The sequence below is a fragment of the Muntiacus reevesi genome, chromosome 10 (genome assembly GCF_963930625.1).
Source record: "Muntiacus reevesi chromosome 10, mMunRee1.1, whole genome shotgun sequence".
Taxonomy (NCBI): domain Eukaryota; kingdom Metazoa; phylum Chordata; class Mammalia; order Artiodactyla; family Cervidae; genus Muntiacus; species Muntiacus reevesi.
The window spans coordinates 1,273,436-1,294,479 of NC_089258.1; positions in this window are offsets into that span (position 1 = coordinate 1,273,436).

Here is a 21,044-nt window from a genome sequence, read left to right on the forward strand (position 1 = left end):
ACACTACAAAGGTGAGTCTGTTTGAGAGCTGTCCTCCAGAGCTTCATTCAATCTCACAAGAAAAAACAGGCACAGCTATTGTTTGAGTCCTCTGCCCTGGGGCCCCAGGTAAGGAGCCTTTTGCTGTCTCCAGAGATGCCTGGGGGAGCAAGGCAGCACAATGCTCTGAGCCTGCTAAAAGCCTGAACTCTTGACTCAGACCTAAGTTCAAATTCCAGACCAGCAGCTTCCTGTCTGCGGTCCCCTGTGTGCACAGTCTCGTTGACTCTTTGCTACCCCGTGGACTGCAGCCCACCAGGCTTCTCTGTCCATGGAATTCTCCAGGGAAGAATACTGGAGTGGGTAGCCATTCTCTTCAGGGGATCTTTCCAACCCAGAGATCAACCCGATCTCCTGCCTTGGAGGCAGATTATTTACCACCTGAGCCACTAGGGAAGTCTCAGAAATATTCTTAACCTTAACCTAATTTCCTTACCTCTAAAGTGGAGATCATAATGCCACCTATCATAGGGTTGCTGTTAAAATGAATGACATGATGCAATTTGGGCTCCTAGCCCAGTGTCTGGCACTTACTAAGCATTCATCCAATATTAACTATTATTATTATAGAAACTTTACCTACAACACTTAGAGACAGAACAAATCCTGCTCCCTGGAAATCTAAAGTTTGTGAGCCTGCCTGTGAGTTTTCTATGCCTTAAACTGTTAGAAAACGCCGCGGGAAGAAAGAGCCACCTCTAAGGACCGGTGGTGAAGGCCTTTATTGGGCGGTCGCTCTCGGGCAGAACTCCCGGGGACGGGCGGGTGAGTGAGGAGACAAAGGGAGTCTGCGAGGAAGGAGAGGTGGGGAGAGGTTTTATATCAAGGCCAGGCGTCCAGGTCAGGTCCTTCTATATAAGGAAGAAAGCACGGGCTACAGCGGCGGTGAGTGTCCAAGGGCTCTGTGTCCGTTCCTGGTAGTACCAGGCTGAAGGGGGGGGTCGGTCCCCGGAAGTTTAGCCAGCCTCCGGAACCTGTCTGCGGCACTTTTTCAGGGCAGGACTCAACACACCCGACCTTTCATAAACCTCAGAATAATTCAGATGAATTAAAATGTTTTACCTGCAACCCCACAGTTTGTCCCCAGTCTGGCAGGAAATAGTCCACAGTTCCACCAAATAATTCAAAACCCATATGAGAAGGGGTGAGAAAGAGAGTGCATGTGTGTGGGGGGGGGGGGGGGGGGAGGTGTATGTGAAATGCAATCAAAGAGATAAAAGAAAAGAATCCTGTGTTCTCTAAAAATAGGAGGGCGGTGGTGGAGGGACACTTGCAACCACTTCCAGGAAGAATCAGCTACCTACAGACATCACCTGAACACATAACATAAAGCTCACCTTAATCAGTGGAAGCGACATTACTGAAAATCTGGTGATTTTCATCTGGAGCTGACAACATGGTAATTTATATTCTGCACAGCGTAACCAAAGAGCTTGTTATGCAAACACAGGCCACTGATTTGACAAATCTCCTGGAAACAGAATTAATGTCTGTATTCTGTGCAAAGATGTAATTTATTTTAATATTTTAAAGAGATAATATATATCTATCTATCTCTATATATTCAGGGAGTAAGATATATGCACACATCGAGATATATATATTTAAATAGAGTCAAGCTTAGGGGCTGGGGCTGGTGTGCTGCAGCATTAAAAGGTCTGAGGACTACAATGAAAGTGGCATTGCTGATTACTACCAGCATCTTTCATTTGGTGTGTTTCTCTTTTTATTCCTGGTGATAACATAAATATTATTCTTTTGTGAAAATGCTTTATTTATGGTGCCAGAGCAAGGAACGCATTTCATGGTAATTGATGTTTTTTGATAGAGAGCAAGTTGAGCTCTGCCCAACTGCAGAAAAAGTTTTAATTGGGTAGAAGTCTCCAATGGATATTTCCTAGTTATCTTCTTTTCTTTTTTAAAGGGAAAATTTTTGTTAAAGGAGAATTTAGTCCTGGCTGTTTATAAAGGATTGACTCTGAAGATTGGGGATCAGCATCCTGACCTCCTCCACGCATTGCAGACTATGAGACCAGCAGAGTTTGGGAGGGCAGCTCCAGAGAGACACATTTTATCGGTTTCTCAAAAAAAATAGTTCATGGAACTCTTTTGGGGGCGGATCTTCTAGGTCTTGGGCTTCACCAAAGCTTTGACAGGTTTTGCCTTTCAGAAGGAGACCTCAATCCTTGTTTTTCCCCAATGGGAAATCGAGAAAAAGAACTGACTTCTCATCAAATCTTTATAGCCTCTTTTCTTCGCTCACCTCCCATTTCCATTTCAAAACTATGAATTGGGGAATTAAAACCACTCTACTCTGATTCCCTAGTTCCCTTGAGTCTGAGCACTCCTTTCTCCCTCACCCAACCCCCCATGGAGGAAGTTAATCAAACCTGTTGCTACGGCCCAACTGAGGGCTCTAAACTAGAAATCAATGTCCGATGGCCCGGGGGACCCATTTTGCTGCTTTCTCTGTTAATGTCATGTCAGGAGATGTCACCAGGAAGCCAGGCTGCTGAACAGAGCATCAGTTCCCATTTGGAAAGGCCCATGACAGTCCTCAGGCAGATGAGACTGGAGAAGAGAGTCCCACTGGGAGGATGCTATTGGGGTTAGACAGTGGGCCTGCTAAGCTCTGTCACTTTTGCTGACAGAAAAACCAGGCTCAGAGGAAGGGAGGCAGGAGGCTGTGCTCTCCCAAGGTGAGAGTGGGCAGTGGGCTCCCCAAGTAGGGGCCATGTCTGTGCCAGGGGTTAGCTAACACAGATCCACCCCCTTCCTCATTCTGTCCAAGTTTGTTTTGAAAAGTAGGTAAATCTTAGGCGAAAACAAAACAAAACTTAAGTCTTACTGAGTGAGATTGACCAGATGGCCTCAGAGAGCAGCCATGGGGCTAACTTCAGTCTGTCCAGTTTCCCCATTTTATGCCCTGTACACTGACCTAGATTCACTGCACACTCCCTAGCCACCCAGATCTCCCAGTGTACCCGAGTTTTTCTTCTCCCTGCTTAAACCTCACTTCTCACTGCCAACTGGCATCTGGCTCCCAGCAGAGCTCTGGTCACTTGCTCACCCCTCTGATGGTCATTATGCATAATTCAGACTTAGATTCAACTCGCAGCTATACAGTGCCTGCTGGAATCCAACATTGCCTCAGGTGCCATGCATCATGTACCAATCAACCAGAAGACCTGGGTTCCAAGCCTGGTTCCACAGGTATTTGTGACCTTAAGCAGATCAGATATTGACTCAAGACAAACATCATCTCCTCATTTAAGCCTTCTCAGACCCTACCTCTTTCACAGACCTTGAGGTATTAGGTGCTCCTTCATTTCTGCCCCTTCAACACTCATTATTTCTATAAGTCTGCAGTGCCCCCTATACCTCTATCTTTTTCTCCATCCCAGTTATGAGTCTTCTGAGCAAATGTATTGATCAGTTTAGTGTTGTGTAGCCAATGCCTAGCTGTTTTTTGTTTTTTTTTTTTAATCTTCCCAACCCAGTCAAACCTGGGATCGATCCCAGGTATCAAACCTGGGTCTCCTGCAGTGCAGGCAGATTCTTTACCAACCAAACCACCAGGGGAGCCCCAGTGCCTAACTTAGCACTTGGCATATATTGATGCTCAATAGGCATGGGTTGAACACGTCAATGAGTTCAAGAAAAAAGGAGATAAAGATTAACATCACCTGAGTTTTCAGCTACTTCTCCAGTGCTTGCTAGGTTAAGGTGGAGGTTAACACAGAAATTGCTGAAAACTTAGGTTTCGAGCTAAGGGTCCATGTTTCCAATTTATAGTTCATATAGGAGATTTGAGAGTTTAGCAGAACTAAGTATTCCCTATACTACAGCACACTAGGAAAGGTACTTTAGTCAGTCTAGACCTTGATTCTAAAACAACTCAAACCAAATCACTTAAAACCACACAGAAATCTTCACTACTGGTAGCAATTTTCTGCCAAGGGATGTCTGGGCAAAAATAACATGCCGTTTTCTCTTGGATGGTCATTCATTACACACCATAGCAAATAAATCTAATTTACATTTTTTTTGTTGTTGCTCAAAATACTAAGGCAGGATTGATGGGACTGGGGTGATGCAAGACGGCAGAACCACAGCCTGTTATTGCATCGTGGGTCTTTCCCTGTGAGGCTGGAAGGAGGTTCCTCTCCCACCCTCCAGAGAGAAAGTGGGAGAAAAACCCTGCAGAGATCAACTGACTTGAGGGACAGGACTGCGTGGCTCCCGGCCCTCCAGGGGGTCACTCTGGTTCAGTAGCTTTCACACTTTCCAGTAAAGCAGTGTCGGAGAGCCTTCCATTTCTACCCAGCCCCTCAGTTACAGAAAAAGTGAAATTTTTACCCTCTGCCTCAAACAGGCCCAGAAAATCAGGAATCTCTCCCAAGTCATTCCATAGAAACCTCACATGCAAGAGGTTTGACGCTAGAGACATTTACCAAGAATAGAAGCAGAGCTCCAAACTGGGCCAGCAAGGCGCATTACCCGCGGGGGGCGGAGGAGGAGGCCAAGAGCCGGAACTAAATACATCTTAGCTACGGGAAGAGCAGAGGTTTTTCTCAAAGCAACAACAAAGGGAAAAAAATCTCCCCAGGTTGAAGAGATGGAGGTGGAGTTTGCCATGCAAGAGGGCTTTCTAGTAGACAGTTTTTATCTTGACAGTGGTGTCCTCTTAACATGTATTTACTTTCTAATTACCCAGGACTGGGTAATTAACCTGTCACTAGACAGTGCTTGTCAACCTAATGAATGAATAAGGATCTGAGTGTTAATAATCAACCTGGTGGAGGCAAGGTGATCCCTGTTCTTATGACTCCGTTGACGTGTTTCTCTAGCATAGTTTTATCTTCCTCACACCTTTATTTCCTCTACTGGGAATACTTACATGTTACCCAAAGGCTTCCAGTGGTATAGATGCTTGAGAGCATCAACTGAATTCAACAAGCCATTGCTAAATTTGACCCAGCAAACTGCCTTTTAAAATGTTTTCTTTTTTTTCTTTTTCCCAGAAATAAGAAGGGAGAAGAGATGGGCATATGCGGTAGACTATAAAATCCTGGGGGGAAAAAAAATAAATAAATAAAATAAAATAAAATCCTGGAGGTAGATGACATCTGGGGCCAGCAAGATATATTTCTGCTTCCAGATTCCAGTATGACCACTCTGTATCACTTGACAACCAGAGCAATGGGGTTCCTGCTTCTCCACCCAGACAGAGAGAAAGATCTCTCTAAGCAGACATCCTAACAGGCTTTCATCTTGCCTTTCAGGAAGAAATTTGACAAAGCCACGGATCAGAGTTGGGAGGGGCCCAAGGAGGAAGCTGGTGCCATGGTCCATCCAATCAGCAAATCCAGACCCCTCTCTGAACCTCTCTGAGGGACCCACGCCCCATTATCTCCAGCCTCCCCACTCCACATTGCAGGTAGACTTTCAGGCTTCCTATGTGAAGACATGGTCCAGTTCTCGTGATGATTTCTGGTCAATGTCAGGGCCACTGATTGATAGTTCACCGAAGCCCAGGCCCAGACTCATGATTGCAGGCTGGAGTGATCCATTCATTCATCTGGAGGCTCCCCATCCTCCCACACCATCCTGTCTACACTATCATGTAAACACAGCCAGAATCTCAACTGTGACCAAGGGACTAAACTCTGGAAGAGAATCCTTTCTGTCTCTTCTCCTTCCTCTTTGTTCTTCCCAGCATTCCCTTCCCTCTGAAGTCAGATAGGTGTGGTTTTGAATCAGGTGCCCATCATTCCCCAGCTGGACCCATCATGTCACCTCTCTGTAGGTCACCTGTGCTGGTGAGTTAGAACCCTCATATTACCTCGTGTGTGTGGCAGGAGAGAGCGAGAGATGTGTGTAAAGGGTGGCATCTTGCAGATGGTCCATAAACCCACTTTCCTTTTCTCCCTTCCTTTCCATCAACCTCAGTCTCTGGGCTCCCTCACCTACATTTAAAAAGAAAAAAGAAAAACACAAGGCTTTTCTTTGAACCACAGACCTGCCTGTTTCCAGCCTCAGATGGTCTGAGTAGCACAATGGTGCCAATGCTGCAGATGCCTTGTTATGCCCCGAGGAGGCTGAACCTAGAGACAGGCTCAAGCCTCTTTCTGTTTTTGAAAAATCTCTCCCCTGAGGTTACCACCTGAGGATTGGGACATGCATTAGGGAGGTGAAAAGGAAACGATGCTGAGGTTCCTCTAGGGAGCAGCCTGTAAAAATAATGGTGCACGAAGCAACAGGCTGCCTCTGGGGGCTCCCTGCCCCTGCCATCAGTGCCCATTGGTGCGGCTCCTGAGAGTCCTGGAGCTGCCCTGGCTTCTGGGCCCTAAGACACCAGGTAGGAGGTGTCATGGCCACTCACATGGGTGGGAGGGCTGCCTGCCACACCACTGTGGGTCAGCCCAGCCTCTACACTTCTACACTCCTTCCTCCACCCTCCATCTTCTCTCCTGGGTATGCTTGCCACTCAGTCATGTTCGACCATTTGCGATCTCATGGACTACAGCCCGCCAGGCTCCTCTATCCATGGAATTCTCCAGGCAATAATACAGGAGTGGGCTGCCGTGTCTCCTCCAGGGGATCTTCCTGACCCAGGGATCAACCCCGGTCTTCCACATTGCAGGAAGATTCTTTACCCTCTGAGCCACCGGGGAAGTCCTTCCAGGTGTGTATTTCACTCATCTTCCCTCCTGGGGGGAGGGGGGGGTGTTACCAGGTGGCACTACCAGGGCAGGAGATGTAAGAGATGCAGGTTTGATCACTGGGTCAGGAAGAGACCCTGGAGAAGGAAATGGCAACCCACTCCAGTATTCTAGCCTGAAGAATTCCATGGACAGAGGAGCCTGGAGGGCTACAGTCCATGGGGTCACAGGGAGTTGGACACAACTGAGCGACTGAGCACACACAGCTCCCTCCTCCGTGGTCAGATCCAGCCCCACAGCCACATCACCATCATCTCATCAGCTCCCCAGGCAGGCGGGCTTCCCAAGACACCTTGCTTCTCCTCTTAGGACTTTTCTGTCTGTCTTTCCTTGTGTTTCCTGCCAGCAAAGTCCTTCTCTCCTAAATCCAAATCCCTCTCAACTAGGTGTCACATCTGAAAGAGGCCTGATAAATTAATCCCTGCTAAAATGTCCCGGCTAAAACTGACAGCGGCTTAATGTGCTTTTAGCTTAATGCGTTTGAGACCTTCCCCGGGGTGCTAGCCTTTATCAGGGGATTCCTTCAGACACAGCAGAATGTTCCTCAAAGATGGAAATGGTGCAGGCTTGTGTGCAATGGGGTCAGCAAGGGAAAAGCTTGAGGGAAGTATGGCTTCCGTGGATCCTACCACCCAGCTGGGTACCTACCCATTTCTGAGCATTCCTCAAACATGTAGTAAGACATCACTCTCCACTGGGCAATCTGCTAAGCACTGGAAGATTGGGGAAAGAGGGAACCCTGGGAAAGATTAGTAGTCTTTGATTTAATATTCAACATTCATCTAAGTTTATGTGGCAGAACAGAGATCAACAGTAAGTGGGAAGTACATGGGGGCTTCTCTAGTGACTCAGTGGTGAAGAATCCACCTGCCAATGCAGGAGATGAGAGTTCGATCCTTGATTTGGGAAGCCCCCTTGGAGGAGTAAATGGCAACCCACTCCAGTGGGTTGAAAAAAATCCCATGGACAGAGGAGCCTGGCAAGCTAGTCTACGGAGTCACAAAGAGGTGGACAGAACTGAGCATGCCTAGGGAGAAGAGAAGCTGGTGGCCAGTCAGCAGCCGGCAGAATGGCAACAGGGCCTGCATGCTGCATCACACCAGATGCCAAAGAGCTCTCTCAGGGCCTTGTCCTTCCGGCTTCCACCGTTCTAGCATTGTCCCCTCTGACTCAGAACGGCAGCACTCTTATTCTATAACCTGTTTACACCGGTTCTGAATGTCTCCTATTTTCCAAGGCAGCCTAATTTCCAAGAGGAAGCCCATTACCTTTCCATTACGTGATAGAGTATAGCCGGTCAGATTGTATGCTAATATGTCCTAATTGTTGGTTCAGAGAATATGCTTAATGAACCTCTCCAGCCATATGGTGGATTTGTCCTCTGGGCAGAATACAGGATTACTAAGGAATGACCTAGAGGTATTTTGTCCACGCATTTTCCACCAACCTTTTCCTCTCCAACCACATTTCTCAGAGGACTCAGAATATTCGCCCGCTGGTAGGGATGAAGTCAACAAGTTCAAGGGCGCCTCTTTTCTCTGAGCTGAATAGATGTCCCCCCTACTGGGCATCTCTCACCCGCTGAACTTCTCCCATGACTCCTGCGAAGGAAGCCCTCCCCGAATCCTGCTCCTATGCTTGCAGCCTCCTAGCTTCTTGTCCAAGCTCATTAGATTGAACCCCAGTCCACACTCTCTGCTGCACCTTCCCTCCCCGATTGCCCGGCAGGAGGGTGGAGGTGACCTTTAAATGTCGCTGGTAAATGCCAGCCGATGCTAACTGGCTCCAAATCTCTGCACAGGCGTGGTTTTCCCAAAAGCAGCCGATGGCAGCACTCAGGCCCAAAGGAGGGATAGCTGGCTGCTGGGGACAAGTCTGTGCATGGAGTAGGCACATGGCTTGCACTCAGCCTGAAACCCCGGGTTCCCATGGCCAGGCTGTCACTATACTGAGAAGGGATGTCTGTACTATTAAATGTTAGAGCTGGAAGGGTCCTTAGAAACCATCCTCCTTTGTGGTTTCTGGGACAAAGCCGAAGTCTCAAGAAAGAGGTCAAATATATAATTTTGAGAGCCAGGAAATCTGCTAGGTACTCGGCTCACCCTATATTTGCTTTTTTAAATGTTTTATTGTGGTAAAGTCACATAATATAAAACATACTATTTCAACCATATTTAACTGTACAGTTCAGTGGCACTGAGTAAATTCACATTATTATACAACTCTCACCATCATCGTTTTCCTGAATTTCTCACCTTCCTAAACCTAAACTCTGTTCCCCATTAAACGGTAACTCTCCACTCCCCTCCCATCTCCCCTCATCCCCAGGCATCTACCAATGTACTTTCTGACTCTGTGAGTTTGACTATTCTCAGTATCTTGTATCCCTACACATACTTTTTACTAAATGAATGAATGAATGAAGGGGTGTTTCAGTTACTCTGCAAGGTAGGCATCATCCTTATATTAAGATAAAGAAACACACACACTACTCTGTTAAGTCGATTGAGTGGTCTAGGGTCACATAGCTAATAAGAAGCAAAGCCAGAATTCAAATCTAGGTTTTCCCGATTCTAGAACAGTTTCCAGTGGTCCAGCCTGCCCTGTCCCCGTGCCTCACTGCTTCTCTCTTCCATCATCAAGAATAGGTCTGGAACTTTTGTTTTTTAAGTTCTTTTATTTATTTATTTTTAATTTATGTTTTATAATGTTGCATTGGTTTCAGTTGTACAATGAGCATCAGCGATAATCATATGTAAATCTCCTACCTCTAGAGGTTCCCTCCCTTCCCCCATCCCACTCCTCTAGATCATCACAGAGCACCAGGCCTTGAACCTATTTGCAGGCAAGGAATGGTCTGGAACTCATGATTGCTCCATGCCCCCTGATGGTTTTCCCGAGTCACTGGTTTCATTCAACAATTACTTATTTATCAATTAGCATCCTCCTGTTCTACTGCCTGAAGATTTCATTTCCCATTACCCTGCCTCCATGTGTTTGTCAGAGTGAACTGCCTACAGGAAGAGCAGGAGGAATGAGTGAGGGGAGACCCTCTCTGCAGAGACATCACACTACGAGCCTATGATGGCTGAGCACTCTGGGGATGTCTCACTTCCCCGTGTTTTCTTATAAAGGGGAGGCTCAAGACCCAGCACAGGGCCCAGCACAACACCCAGCACAACCCCACACCAGCTGGGGCTGGCTCTGGGTCTAAGTCAGGGCCCCTGGGCCAGATGCTAGTGTGGCTCCAGTTAAAGCAAGTTCTTGTTAACTCAGTGAGTGACACAGTGGGCTCCTGAATATGCCATCAAGCAGAACCATATCCTCAGTTTTCCACCAGACATCTCATAAATGGGTATAAGAGAATTCCTGAGGAGTAGCCACTGGCTGACAACACAGTCATGGCCACTTTGGTCTCTGAGTCAAGGCAGGATCATTCTGCGAAGAGTCATAGCACGTGGTCCCACTTTCCTTAGACTTCGGGAAGTAACATTTGACTACTTTCAAGTGTCATGACTGGAAGAGGGCATGGAAACCCCACTCCAGTATTCTTGCCTGGAAAACAGACAGAGGTGCCTGGTGGGCTACAGTCCATGAGGTCACAAAGAGCTGGACATGACTGAAGTGACTGAGCACGCACACACGCAAGTGTCATGAAACTATTAAGGTTCCTAGTGTCCGTAGGTCCCTAACTTACAAGTAATCAATTAAACGGGAGTCAGGCTGGATTCAGTGAATTATCACACTAACCAGATTTTTCCAGTAACTTGTTTATACATTCACTTGTTTATCTGTTCTTCCCTGCATTCAGTAAAAGCATTCATTCATGAATCAATACCGGCTGAACTCTCAATGTGTATGTGGTCCTTTGGGAAAATACAAAGATGGAGAAGATGGTGTTCCTGCCATCATGAAATTTACAGTCCATTTACCAAGAACAATAATGCAAAAGCCAGAGCCCTTCTGTTCCAGTCAATCTACATTCTGGCCCCTGTTTCAATTGGACGTAGGTTCATCACTGTCTTGCCTTTACTCTTGGCCTTTGCCCACAAACTTCCACTTTTCATTTAATCACATTATGCTAAGAGGTTTTATTAAAATTTTTTGCCAAATCCATGCATACCTTCACCCTCCCTACTGTCAGAGGATCCCCCCAGTGAAGGAGAAAATAATCAAAACAATGAGAAAGAGCATTGTCAGTTAATACAGTTTAGACATAGGAATGTGTGAGTAAATAAGTGAGAGGACTCATTTCTCTACTTGTTAAGAAATTACACATACACACTATTAATGCTATGTATAAAATAGATAGGCTTCCCTAGTGTCTCAGACAGTAAAGAACCAGCCTGCCAAAGCAGGAGATCCGGGTTCAATTCCTGGGTCAGGAAAATCCCCTGGAGAAGGAAATGGTAACTCCCTCCAGAATTCTTGCCTAAAAATCCCATGTACAGAGGAGCCTGGTGGGCTACAGTCCATGGGATCACAAAGATTCAGACATAACTGAGCAAATAATACTTTCACTTTTTCACTCCATAAAATAGACAACTAATAAGAACCTACTGTGTAGCTCAGGAAACCTTAACCAGTTCTCTGTGGTGACCTGAATGTGGAGGAAACCCCAAAAAGAGGGAATGTGTGCATGGCTGGGTCACTTTGCTGCTCAGCAGAAACTAACCCAGCACCGTAAAACAATTATTCTCCAACAAAGTCATTTAAAAGAGGACCCACAGGAGGGGCTTCACAAGCCTGTCCTCATTACAGAGGACATCTCAGGATTCTGGCACCCTGATAATCCTGCCACTGGTCAATCAAAATGGACAGGAAAGTAAAGTGGCATATCTCCCAAGAAGTCTTAAACAGGCTTTTGATTTTCTGGTTTCATAAACAGGGAAGATTGAGACTCATTTTATTTGAAGTAGTTGGCATAGTCCCAATAATAATTGCATGCACCATTCATACTGGCTGAGTGGGTGACATTCTGTGTTTATTTTCCATTCCAGCAGAAGCTGAAAATGACCAGTTCTAATTGCCCTAGGATGTGTCTCTATTTACAAGACAGCATGCATGTATGGAGCAATGGAGAAAGAAGGGAAAAACTGACTCTCTGGGGAAGGAAAGGTCAAAAGATGTCCACTCTAATGTAATAGTCTTTCCAAGAAATCAAGAGCAAGTTGAAACAGGTTGGAAGACCCAACACCGCAGCCTGTGATGCTTGGAGCAGGGGAAATGGTGGGGGAGGAAGAGTCTACATCATAGGTGAACAGGTTTTTAGAGAATGAGAATTTTTTCTTAACTGAAGAATTCTGAATTCTAATCCTAGAGCTGGAGAAAATGGATGTTTAGTTTACAAAAAGTCTGTGGCAAGAATCCAGGAAAAAGACTAACAATGGGAATCTAAAGATTAACAATGCGGACTGAAGACTCAATCAGAAAATACTTTTCTCCCTCTACTATTAAAGGTGAGTATAAGCATTCTAGTCACATTAGCTTAAATGTAAAAATGACAACAGAAAGCGGGGTGTACTATTTTGGGGAGAAGTTGTGGTTCTGCCCACTCCTCCTTCACTGATGACTTTATTCTGATTTTTTTCTGGGGCATCCCTTTTCCATTCTAGGTCCATGAGCTATTGGTTGGGGTTAAGTTCATCCTCAGCACTAGATGTGAAGCACATGACCATAACCCGACCAATCAGTTCATCACAGACTGATACAGAATGGGTATATGACCTCACCAAGTCCATCAGCAATATTTTCAGGGCTTCTATAGGAAACACTACGAATAGCCTTTCTTCATTCTCAAAAGTTGGATGTTGATGGAAGCCACTGCAGTCATCTTTAATCCACAGGGGGAGACCTTACCTGAGAAGTGAGTCAGCATCAAAGAAAGCCAAGAGATGGAGAAAAACTGCATCATGGTGACATTGATCTCTTGCATCTAAGATGTCAGATATGACTATGTCTGATGCCAGACTTAGAAATGGGACTTTGTGGTTCTAGTGAAAGCAGTTTGAGTTGGATTTCCACCACTTTAAACTAAATGAGACCTAGCTCATATACAATAATTGAATACCCTATTGGAAGATCCCCTGGAGTAGGAAATGGCAACTCACTCCAGTATTCTTGCCTAGAAAATTCCATGGACAGAGGAACCTGATGGGCTACAGTTCATGGGGTCATAAAGAGTCGGACACGGCTGAGCACACACACACACAAACACACACACACATCACAAAGGGTAACTAAAACTGATAACCTTCCCAGGAGCACAGAACTATCTAAGACTGACTTACTGGTGTTTATGACACTCCAAGAATCTCTTATGCTTTAATAAAATGCCATATGCCTTCCTGCTGTGTCCAGGGTTGGAGAGGATGGGTGAGGGCATGGAATCTGTACAAAGGTCTCGCGCCTCGTCAGTTTGAGCCTCACAGGCTCAGCGTGGCAGCAGTGGGTGTTTCCCCAACAGTAAAAGACCATTTAGCATCATGGTGACCACAAGCCACCTTTCCAACTGGTCCTCCTGGCAACAGGCAGCATATTATCTCACGGGAGTTCTCACAGAAAGGAAAACGAGTTGTCATGGAAAAAATAGCTTTGGTTTGGATCTCACTCCCCTGTGTACAAACTGACAAGTCCCTCTGGGCCTCTATTCCTCCCTCTCCACCTGGGGGATGGTGGTCCTTCATGCTGAACCAGGCAAGCCCTGAAGTGCTGCTCTACTAGGTAGCATTATTCGGGAAGCTGGAAATTTCTTCCTGAGGACACAGGCACCCACATTAGCTTCTCTTTTAGGTAACAAACAAACATAGTCTTTGGTATAATCACAACTAAATTGGAAATGCTGGCATTCCCCAGAACAACCTATCTATCCAGAGAAGCTAAGAGGCCTCACATGCACAAAATCATATTTCCCCAGGCATAGGATTAATTAAAACTATCAAGTGTACCCAGCTTTCTGAAATTAACTTTGAAAGTGTTTGGTGTGAAGGGATAAAGAAAGAGCCTAGGCAATGGGGGGAAGCAGCCCAGGGGTGGGATGCTGGGGGAGAGACACTAGGGCTGGATGTTTCCTCTTCAGAGAAAGAGGAGAGCAAACGGCAATGTGAAAGTGTCTCTAGGACGGACAGCTGTGCATTCACCCCTCTTCCCTGTGCAGGCCAGCTCTTTATTCCCTGGTGAACAGGGGCTCAACACTCAGAACACCTGAGGCAAGGCAGGTGGTGTGAAAGGCAGGGCACAGAGGAGAGTCTTTGGAAGAGAGGTGGATCAGCTCACCCTTTCTCTCTCTTTCTGGGAGGAAAAGGAGAGAGAGCCTACCAACGGGGACTGAGGACACTCTCCCTGGAACATGGTGGAAGTTGATGCATCTGGTTGAGCACTTCCTTCTCTTTTCCCTTGTGAATAAACCCATTTCTGACACTTATCTGAGCTCTTGGACAGATAGTCATACTATGAGCAGAAGCAGCAGAGAAATGCACCAGGGCTCCTGAGTCCAGCTCTTGTCCGCCCATTTATCAGTGGTGTGATTTTAGCAAAGTCATCTGCTGCTTCCTAAGACTCAAATCCTTACCTGGAGGAGGAAGAGGGAGTCTGAGGTATTCCCTCTTCCAGAAGTACGAGTGAGACATTAGAAGTAAGTCAGATAACACATAAAGGATTTCCATAGAATTCCAGTAACCCTAAAAACTTTTCCACAGTTCCCTTTACTCAAATGACTTTAGGCTGGTGAAGCCCTGGTGGTGATGGAACCAAAGGACTTTGGAAAACTCTGGACTGATAACTAACATCCTTTCATCCTTCCTGCTGAGGTTCTGTTTTTAGAATAGTAAGGAAATGCATTTTCCTTGTCTTTTGTTGTCACTGTGATACAAACCTACAAAGCGTATCCAACTTCCTTTTGCTCTCACTTTGGCAAGCTTGAGATCTTCTCCTGAGCCCACTCACCAGCTGCTTGTCTCCAAGCTCCCCTAGATCTCAGGAAGAAGTGCCATGGGTTCCTAGAAGTACATTTCCCACATCTCCCATCTCCACACTCCAATGACTGTGTACCTCCAAACCTCAAGCATTATGAGGCTTTGAACTCAAACTTCTGAAACTGAGGGATCTGTTTCTTCATGCATTAATCCCCTACTTACCTTCCCCAGGCTTCACTGGTGGCTCAGATGGTAAAGAATCTGCCTGCAATGCAGGAGACCAGGGTTTGATCCCTGGGTGGAGAAGATTCCCTGAAGAAGGGAACAGCACCCACTCCAGCATTCTTGCCTGGGAAATCCCATGGACAGAGGAGCCCAGCAGGCTAGAGTCCATGGGCTCACAAGGAGTCAGACACAACTTGGGGACTAACACTTTCACTTTCATAACTTTCCCCACCAAATTAGATGTCTACTCAACACTTGATGTTTTCCCGTCTCCTTCCTAACAGAAGTCAGGATGTGGTTAGCTTTTCCACTCACCTTCATTCAGTCAGGTGATTCAAGAGGGAAAATAAAAAACCTGTTACGTTCTTCAGGTACAAAGGGTTTGTCTTGATGGGTTTAAGCCAATCATGGTGTTCCCAGCCCCTTTCCAAGTGTTGAACCATAGACATATAAATTCTGCCCAGCAAGAGATGGAAGGATAATTGTTGATGGACTCCAGGAAACATTTTCTCACTTTGAAAAAGAGACATAAGGAGACCGACTGCCCTTGGAAGTCTTCAGGTTTGAACATAATGCCCAGCCATGAGGACATCTGTATGCGTGCATGCTCAGTCACCTTTGACTCTTTGCAGCTCCCATGGTCTGTAGCCTGCCAAGCTCCTCCCTCCATGGAATTCTCCAGGCAAGAATACTGAAGTGGGTTGCCATTTCCTTCCCCAGGGGATCTTCCTGACCCAGAGACTGAACCTGGGTCTCCTGCACTGCAAGCAGATTCTTTACTGACTGAGTCACCAGGGCAATGGGGATATAATGGCATCAGTGTTTACATCCCTTGGAGTTGGGATATCCTCTTACCTGCAGCCTGAAGTGCTCAACCAGATGCACCAGCTCTCACCATTTTCCATGGAGTGTCCTCAGTCCCTGGTTGTAGGTTCATCAATCTGGGGAAACTTGCTGATACCACATCAGATGTGCTGCCATAGATGTGCCAATGCTTCTCAGGGGAGGAGGGGGCACTGCCTTTCATGGGAGACCCAGCATCCCATGGATTGCCAAAGCCAAGTAGTCTCTTCAATTGTTTTCAGTGTCTTCCCATCCGGGTCACACTGTTCTTGCTTGGATTACGTTGACTGTACTGCTAGCTAATTATCCTCCTACAAGTCGTGCCCCAACTCAGCTTTGTTGATTTCACTGCCATGAAAGTGAACCAAGGTCCACAGCTCACCACAGCCCATCTCCTGCTTAATAGCTCCCCCACTGTAGACAGGATATAGTTCAAGCTCCTTTGCAGGATAAAGAACATCACAAGGACTAGTTCCAGGCCTCATTTCCAGTCTCATCTCCCACAAGATACTGCTTTGCCTTTTATGCTCTAAAGACAACAAACCTGACCGCAGCACTTGGCTGCCCCAGGTCTCCACACTCTTTCCTACACAACTTCCTTTGCCTAGAAGGTTGTTTCTTCCTTCTGCATCTGGCTGATGCTAATGCTTTTTCCAGATTCAGCTCAGGCCTCATTTCCTCCTAAAAGACTTTCCTGAATGTCCAAAATATTCTAAATCCATTCTGGGCTTCCACTGTACCCTGTGCATATCTAGAGCTTGGCACTGACCGCATAATATTAAACATTTCTGTTTGAGTCAGTCTCCCCCCCCAGATGCTACCATCCTTAAATGGGGCAAGAACTGTTACTTACTCATTTCTGCATACCTGGAACCCGACATGCTACCTGGAACATAGTAGGTCCTCAATAAATAGAATGATCTGAAATGTGAATTTCATAGCTGACAAGCACATGTAAATACCATGAGGAAATAAAACAAAACATGCCTCCCATCTGGGTCTAGATGCTTCCTTCACTACCCCCATTTGGGCACATAAAAATTATTGGCAAGAAAGAGAACCAGGCCTAAGAATTTGAAATAGGACAAGTTAAAGAAAAGTGCATCTCAAAGCTTATACTAGTCCTTTATGATACAAAATTGGACATAGGGTAAATAGTTTTATGACTTTTTTTTAAAAAATCAGTATCTTTGGTAAAAAATAATAAGGATCAGGCCAGAATGGGCAGAAAAGTGTTGAAACAAAGATACCTAATTTAGGGACTTCCCTAGTAGTTCAGTGTCTAGGAATCCACCTCCCATTGCAGGGAACTGAGGTTTGATCTCTGGTCAGGGAACTAAAACCCCACAAGCTGTGAAGCAAGTAAGCCTGTCCACACTCTCTGGAATCCAAGTGAGGCAGCCAGACAGAAGCCACAACAAAGATCTCATGCACTGCAACCAAGACTCGACACAGCCAAAAATAAATTTGAAATATTTTTAAAAAGGCAACCTGATTTGTTCTGATAGACAAAATGGGAGGAGATTGTGTTTAGCACTAGTAACACTGTCGGGACATACACTAGTCCCGTGTACATACGCTGGTAACATACACACTCTGCGGGAGAGTGAGGGTGGTAGTAGGTCATAGAAAAGTGGCAGGAATGGTCAAAAAGAACTTTGGGGAAAGAATTATAATATTCAGTTCAGGGGTGTTTCCTATGTTGGGCTTCTCTGCAGTCAGCCTCTTGGAGTCAACTGCAAGGCTTTAGTAAGAGCCTTAAGGTGTTCACACCAACGCTGCTCCCTGGGGCCATGAAGGAAGGACGCTGACAGCCCCTCCCACCAACACGGCTGGGTGAATTAAAGAGCAGCAGCCCCGGGCAGGATACGGGTAGAGACTGAACACAGCGGAGCAGAACCCTGGAGTATAAGCTGACCGAAGAAACTTCATCTCCTTCCCTTAATACACACTCATCCCCACGTGAACTAACAGGTTTGATGCAAAATATCCAACAGCTCAAGGGATGGGAGCTTCAAATAATTTAATTTACAAAACAAACAAAAGGGTGAGCCAAGACTAGAGGATCTGGAAATACGTGGCCTGCATATTTAAATACAGCAATCATACATGTATAACATAAATGTGCATATATGTACACATGCATATATAGATACATAGATTGTACCGTTCATTTTAAAATAAATTAGTAGTTAATTTGTTAGCTATCATTTAACTAGTATTAAATTTTTAAAAGCACTTAATACACTTTTTCACTTCTGAGTGAAATATTAAATCTTTGGCAAAAAAAAAAAAAGACAAATCAATAAAAACAAAAGAAAAGTGGTGTGTTTCTGGGTTCCCTGGCGGCTCAGTGGTAAAGAACCTGTGAGCCAATGCAGGAGACACGGGTTCAATCCCTAGTTCAGGGAGATCCTACCCTCCTCGGAGCACCTAAGCCTGAGCACCACAACTCTTGAGCCTCTTCTCTAGAGCCTGGGGAGCACAACTACGGAGCCCACGCGCCACAGCTACCAAAGCCTGAGCAGCAGCGACCAGGACGAGCAGGCCGAGCCCCAGGACTAGACAGCGGCCCCTTGCCACGCCTGCAGAGAGCCCGCAGAGAAATGATAGCCCAGTGCAGCCGGAAATAATAAGTCAACAAAGTGTTTTTAAAGTGCTGTTTTCTTTTTTTTTTCACTTTTTCTTTTGTATTGGGCTGTATCAATGCTGTGATAGTTTCAGGTCAACAGCAAAGGGGACTCAAAACGTGCTATTTTCTTTCTTGACTTTTAAGTACTGAACTTAGAGCGTCACTTAGAATATTTTTCTTCTTCTACTATTGTCAGCAGTTTTAAGCAGATAAGTTCCAAGTGGTAATTCCTGCCAATACCTCCTACAGTTCAGTCCTGCAAAGTCACAAGTTTTCATATATACCTCACTTGGCCTATGTAATGAATTATGTACGTATGTGTTTTCTTTCTGAAAAAAACATGAAGAAATATGCTGTTCAGCCACCTCTCTTCTTACTTTACTTATCCCAACCCCAGAGGAGCAATTGACTGCTGTCTCTGCCTGCATCTCTTTTTCTGCCCAGTCCTACCCAAAATCAGGAAGCACTGTTATGCGTGTGTGTGTGTGTGTGCTTAGTCGCTCAGTCGTGTCCTCTCTTTGTGACCCTATGGACTGTAGCCCACCAGGCTCTTCTGTCCACGGAATTCTCCAGGCAAGAATACTGGAGTGGGCTGCCATTTCCTTCTCCGGGGGATCTTCCTGACCCAGGGTTCTAACCCGTGTCTCCTGGGTCTTCTGCATTGACAGATGGACTCCTTCCCACGGAACCACTGGGGAAGCCCAGGACACACTGATGGCCCAAGTAGCCAAGGCCTTACTGAGCAGGGGTGAGGTGTCCAGGCCTAATGCCCTGAAACTTGTCCCCAGCTGTGAGACCATGTGCCAAGCACCGGGGGGGACCCTCTGCTCCTCAAAGCCAGATTCCTCCATGCACATCACTCCCAAACCATCCTCTGTGTACAGTCGCCCTTCTGCTCTTCTCTCTCCCTCCTTATCAATCGTACTTCCTACCACCACCAGTGACACGCAAGATCCCCAGCTGGCTTACTCGGGATCTCAGGGACCTCAATTCTTGAGAGCCTGTAACTTCCTACATTCCCTGCCAATGGCTGGATGTGAGCTGCTGTAGGGCATCCCAGACCTTTACTGGCTGGACTCTCCCCGTGGACATCGGATCCTGTTGAATGGAGCCAGAGCTCACTATGCTGGTCACGGCAGCCCCTGGACCACCCCCTGCCCAGCTGCCCTCCACTCAGGGCTCCAGGCTCAGCCAGCCCAGCTCCTCTGCTGCAGCTGACCCTGCCCACCCTGTTCTGCATTTTCCCTCTGAGACTGAGAGTCCTCCTCCTCTATGGACTTTAGCAACATCCTCAGACTGATGCTGGGGAAACAACTTAGCAAAAACACGTTAGAAACTTAGTGTTTTTCTGACCTGACATTCTTTTATACCTGGACTGTTACTCCAAAGCAGAGTTTTGCCCATATGTGTAGTTTATCTATGTATACAAGTGTTAAATGGGTTTCCCTGGTGGCTCAGTGGTAAAGAATCTGCCAACCAAGCAAGAGACATGGGTTCGATCCCTGAGTCAGGAAGAACTCCTGAAGAAGGAAATGACAACCCACTCCAGTATTTTTGCTTGGTAAGTCCCATGAACAGAGGAGGAGCCAGGCAGGCTATGGTCCATGGGTCCACAGAAGAGTCAGGCATGACTTACCAACTGAACAACAATAACGTATGTGTTAAATTGATTTCTTTTCCACTCATCCCTTGTGGCTTCGTTTATCCAAATACGATTCATGCCTGAAGACTCACATCATGAGCTGCTTCCCTTTTAAAGACTTTCCTGACGATTTCAAACTCTATTGACCATTTTAAATGCTTTCTTTCCTGGGGCTACTATTGGTAACACAATTTAAACCTTAATTTCACCATAAACTTTCCTGCATTTTCCTCAGATCTTATATACATATACATATGCACAGTATGTATGTGTATGTTTCCAATCAAGACTATAAGCTCTATGAATGCAGAGTTATACCTTAGTTTCTTGTTTCCTCTTCCCAGGATAATGTTCTTTACACAATTATTGCCAAAGAAGAAAGGGGTGAATTTTCCCAGTGGACAGACATCAAAACACCCAGGTAGATGGGCTATGGGGTAAAGAGCCCTGATGAATATATCTAAGGAAAGAAGATGAGCATCCCAGAAGCTCTAGGAGCATCATGAGAGGTTCTGGATCAGTTTCTGCTACCCTTAGCCCTGAATCTCAGATAATATAACCCAAAGTCCAAGAAGTCTTGCCAGACCATGATGGCGGCTTTCTCCCTGGGGATGACTCAATGCCAAAAGTACATCACTTCCAAGCCCCAGTTCAAACCCCCAACCCACCATTAAATCATCTTCACTGCACACCAGGCAAGGATCGGAGCCAGTGTGTCTCTCGTTGGGTAGAAAACAGATGGCCGTACCAGAGAAAGCTGACGGAAGGAATTGCGAAACAAGTATCAATCAACCCAAGCAAGTCGCATTAGCAAACAGGCGCAGCGCAGCTCTGGGGCTGGGCTCTCTGGTGGTGTTTTTAGTGGCTTTTCTAATTAAGGATGAGCTGTGGAGCTCATCAGCCACCCTGAGTCCCCCTAGGATGTGGCAGGTGGCTCTGAGAGCACGCCTCCTACCATGACTTCCTGGTTGTGCTCAGGAGGAGCATCCATGCCAGTCAAGGAGCTGTGCAGAGAAACGGAGCAG